Below are 5,583 nucleotides of genomic sequence, written 5' to 3' on the forward strand. Positions count from 1 at the left end.
GGATATTGGCAGGAGGGAATAGACAAGGTGCAAAATGTTCTAGTGTGCTGCAGGGTTGTGAAGAAACTGTGTGTGTATACACAGTGTCTGCAGACTCTCATACACTTAAAAAAACAACAATGATATGGAGAGAAATAACAACATGGAGGAATTTTTATTGGACTAACTGGGCTACACAATTTAGGCCTGATAAAGCTGCAGTTATAATATAAAGTCCCTGAAAAATGAGACCCATAATTTACCTTGTCCCTGTAACTGGTTTGCTTTGGAGTGTTTTAAAAGTAGCTATAATAAGATAAGCTAAGATAACATTTGATTGATTTCCAGGAGGGAAAATATTACAGCAGCACAAGAAAAAGGCAAGAGAGTTGGGTAGGACCAGATAATTATTTTTGTTAATTTCATTCTATTCATTCATTGTCTATCATAATCGTGATTGTGGTTTGGCAACACATGTCAAATGTCATGCCAATAAAGCCTACTGAATTGAACTGAATTAAACAGAAACAAATATACACATAGCAAATACGTTAGAAACTTATACACAGTACCATGCACTTGAATAGAACTACTACTACTACTACTACTGATACCAACAGTACTAGTAATGGCACTAGTAGTTTTATATTTAAAGCAGGTACATGCAGAGTCTCACAAACAACAGCAGCCCCATTCCTTTGCTGCTTTGATTTTAAATCAATAAAAGCCCAAATCCTGACCCACCTGACCCATCATAAGTCTGTTTGTTATGACTCTGTTCTGTCAATCACACTCCTATCTTTTGTGTCCAGGTGTGTTGAGTCAGAAATTAGAAACATCACATTCATGTCATGGTCCGGCTGGCCTCCTCATTCCCAGTGTTTTCCCTGTTTTCCCCTCTCCTTGCCTTTTGTTTCCTGTGGGTCCCCTGTTTGTTTTCTGTGTCTGTGTGTGTGTGTGTGTGTGTGTGTCTGTCCGGGTGTGGCGCTCTGTTCTTGTTCCTGCTGCCAATCACCTGCACACCTGGTTCTCCCGCCACCTCCTGCACACTTGAGACTCATCCACCAATCAAGACCCTTGCAGTATATGGCCTATACCACGGCTCTTCACTCAAGTCTTCGCCAGTTCGTTCCTTAGCCTCTGTGGTAAAGCGTCTCGGCCAAGTATCTCAGTCTAGTTGTTATCTCGTGTATTTTTTTGGATTGCTGTTTGACCCTTGTTTCCCTGTGTTCAGGTTCACTGCCTCGCTGAAGATTCCTAGAAATAAGGTTGTTGGTTTTTTTGTTAGCCTGCTTTTGAAACAGACTGTGTAATTGTGTTTGTGTGTTTGAGAGGTATGATTCTGGGGTTATAATATACATCTCTTGTGTACTTCAATTTGTCCCCAGTTGCTTAAAGCACATCAGTCAACAGAGATTACAAACTAATTGTGTGCCTTCTTTTCTAATGGACGTTCTGCTTTCTCATTTGTTGCTATGTAATTTGTTGCCGTGTAATATCCTGTGCTGTTAGTTATGCAAGATCTCTCTCTCGCTCTTCCTTTTGATTGTGCCTTGCACTGTGTGTTTCCACTCATGTAGTTTGGTTTCCTGGTGGCTTTGTTCCCATTGCTCTTGGAGAGCTACAAAGAATGCCTGAAGATGCCAGTCAAGCTCTAAACCAATTCAGTTAGGTGGTTGAATGAAACCCGCAGGTGGAGAACAGTCCAGCCGGACGGATGGACGGTTGTGAGGAGAGGATGTTTTTGCTCTAATTAATCAAAATTCTATTCAGTCTAGTTCCACTTCCAAGCAGCTCCCTCAGACGTCCCGGTCAATTTGGCATTGCTTGAAGTCTTGCATAACTGGAGCAGCAGTGACTTCTACCCAGCAAACCTTCCCCCTGTTTCTGTTCTACTTGCATAACAGGTGGAGCTCTAAGCAGTAGAGTGGTTGCTGTCATAATGCCAGGACATATGGAGCCTTGCCTCAACCTTTATAAATAGCTTTTCATGGAGTAGAAAGATGAACAATGTTGTGATGTAGTTACAGTTGCAATACGGTGTAGTCCCTCATTCGTCCAGGAGTGTTCCATCGTAGAAAAGGTTTCAGTCGTAGTCATCTGGACACTGTTTTCAGAATCAAGACGTTTCGGCTCCCATCCGGAAGTCATTCTCAATTGTGAAAATGGTCTGAGAACTCAGAAATTTAAGCTACTCTGTGTTGCTTAAGCCCTGCCCTCAGGGAGGAGTCTTCCTGAGTGTCTGCTGTTTACCCTGCCTAGTTTCAACAGTGATAATGTGACAATGATACTGAGTGATTGGATGATACTGATTTAGTCAACTGTGTGAAAGTTTTCCACACTACCAATTTCTCTAATGTTTCTGCCACAGCTACAGACCCTACTTCCCAAAAAACAGAATCAGAATCAGCTTTATTGGCCAGGTATGTGTATACATACAAGTAATTTGACACAAGTATATATATATATATATATATATATATATATATATATATATATATATATATATATATGTGTGTGTGTATATGTATATATGTATATGTGTATACAGTATACTGCCAAGTGTTGATTAATGGATGGAGAGCAGGTGAGTAGCAGGTGTGTCAGTTCCTGATTGGAGGTTCCTCAGAGGCTGCCCCCCGCCAGCACACACATACACACACACACACACACACACACACATATAGACAAACACATGAGGAGAACCAACAGAGGCCAAACAAACAGAGACACTAGGAAAGGTTCGCTGTACCATGACAGACCCGGCAACTGAGCTACTGTTTATTCTGCTGTAATATTATTTCCACGCAAGTTTCTGATTTAACTATAGAAAATGGCCTACATCTGTCATTTCTTTATTCTAAACATGAATACGTGTGTGCACGTAAGCTGTTGCGTGCTTGCACTTATCCGGGGAGCCCGAAAATACATTTTGCGCGGATGTTGCAATTCATATTCATCAGTTGTGTCCCTAAAATGGAGAGATCTGGCCTACAGAAGAGAAGTATGCCAGCGTTTTCATAAGATGGTCTCGTTGTGGAGCTCTTGTGACATAACCCACCATGATGCATACAGTCCAAATGTGACAAGAGACAAGAGAAGGTTGTCTAAGGGAACAGAGTATGACCTCGCTTTTGTCCTTTGAGGCAAAAAGGAGGCATTGTCTTCTCAGACTCGCTGAGTAGAAAGTAACGAACCCACTCACTGTTTCTTGAACAAGCTCCAAGGACAGTGGGGAGGCTTGTTTCTGTGGGTAATTGTAGATGTGTAGATGTTGTCGTTTAGATTGGCGTTGTTCTTTCTCTTTACTGCGCTGACCTTTGCAAATGCCTGGGTGCTGATCTACGTCATTAAATCAAAGCTGCAACTGAGAAAAGCTTGCAATCATTGTTCGCTTCACTGAACTATGTTGCTCAAGTGGTGGCTGAACTTTCAGTACTTGTGTAAAAAAAAAAAAATCAAGAATATAAGTTAAGATATTTTCAAGTTCTCTGCTGTGCTGGTAAAATGCATTTTACTAGGAAGTACCAGAAAAAGTAATACAACAATTATGAGCAAGAAATAATAATAAAGAAACTTTTTCTATGTCCACTGTGCTCCCTGATCAAGTTTCCCATAGTTTAACATTTGTTTTCAAAATTGAGTAAATCTTCCCTTCCTCTGTTCTCTGCTTGTACCACTGAATGTAGATCTGGAGGATCACATAGAGGGTTTTACTGACCCCCGTGCTCTGCATGTTTCAGGCCAAATGAAGATCACTGACATAATCTACTGGAGATCGACACTACCAGGTGCACCAGTCTAGTTTACGTGCTCTGTCTGTGAACTTCCACAGTCTGAAAACTCACACGCATCACACCACATTCATTTCATATCCTATCCCCCTTGACTCACAGGTCACAAGGGTTAATGACTGAAGTTATGCTAGTTGCCTAATGCACCAAGCGAACATGTGTCAGAGCAATCACACTTTCCAATGACAGTATTGTTGTGTTCACCATGCTGGTTCTTTCCTTTTCTGGTGTGAGTGTGTGCACCATTGTCACTGTGTGTTTGAGCATGTGTGTGTTTTTTCTCACATGGGTGGTGCATCTGTGGTTTTCCCACCGTCTGTCAACGGCCTTGTAAATGAGGAAATTTTAAATAGAAACTGAGTAATACATCTAGGAGAGAAACTGAAATGACAAGTAATGACTGTAGGGTTGGGTCCAGAAAGCAAACTCTTTCAGACAGAGAAAGTGTCTCCTCCTCCTCCTCTCTCTCACTCTCTCACCAGAACACACACACGCACACACAAACTGACAAAACCCACTGGCAGGATTGAGTGTCCCTCTAAAGCGTTTGTCTATTGATATCTGTCTGAAGCCTGGCAACTTTCCATCCACCCCCCTTTCTTTGCAGACCCAAGTTCATGGCCTGTTATGTAACTCTGATTCTCAACCATTGTAACAACATGATTGGACCTAAAACAGATGTAATTTTTCCTTTTCCTTATAAAAGATGTAATCACCACTGTTATCACCTTAAACAACCATTTCGCACTATGCAAAAGGTGGGAATGCTTTGCCAATGCCAATGCTTTACGTGTACAAATTTCTTCATGCTGTGGTTAATAAAGTAGCCTACACAAATACTTAAAGTAGCAGTGCCACAATGGAGAGGCCTGCGTTCACAACTTTACTCCTTTACTACTAATGTTAATCTGAGAAAGAGAATTTTAATACTGAAAATGGTCCAGGTGGAGCTGAGTCTGATTACTTCATCATAATGCTGGGGAAGATTTTAAAGGTTCTGAGTAACTTTCAGAAAATCCTTGTTATTAATGACACCGGTGGCCATCTACTGAACTGCAGTCAGCATCCCGTTGCTCAAGCTCGCCCTCTGTAGCCGTGAGCGAGCAACATCCTGGGCAAGACTGGACTTTGTGTTGGACTTTGTGCTGTGGTGGGTGCCGGTCGTTTGATGACCTTAGCTGACTCCATTTATAAGCTAATGTAAGCTAGTGTTGCACACTGTTGGCGCTTTAGGGGAGCGGAAGAGGAGGCACTCGGGAGCACGCATAAATGTCAAATCCTTTTGGAAATTCCCAGGAAAACCGTCCCAAGTCCTTTACATAGAAATCAGTACACAGGAAAGTAAAAATTTTTAAGTTACATTACAATCCGTTCACACATTAGCAATACAACGTGATTAATACAAGTAAATTGCTTCACATTCTTACTTATTGCACCTTTAAGTAGAAAAATGCATAATTTTGAAATTTTCCCACATTTTGAATGTTTAATGTGAATTTTGCAATTAGTTGTAGGCTGACTACAGCCACCAGAAATAAATGAAGTGGTAATGTTACCGTTTTCCTCAGAAATGTAACTGCTAGTGTCATAGAATAATAAGTCTAATAAATTGCAACAACTGGAGTACAAGTACCCCCAAAATGTGCTAAAATGCAGTAAATATGAATAAATGTACTAAGCCTAATAATTTCCCACCTCACTGGTCTTGTAGATTTCTACATTTACTATTCGCATCCGAACTGGTAGCCAATATGACACCCCTCCTGTTGCCATGGCATCCAAACAGCTACTTCCGGAGTAGTTGGCCAAT

This window comes from Siniperca chuatsi, linkage group LG2 (genome assembly GCF_020085105.1).
Source record: "Siniperca chuatsi isolate FFG_IHB_CAS linkage group LG2, ASM2008510v1, whole genome shotgun sequence".
NCBI lineage: Eukaryota > Metazoa > Chordata > Actinopteri > Centrarchiformes > Sinipercidae > Siniperca > Siniperca chuatsi.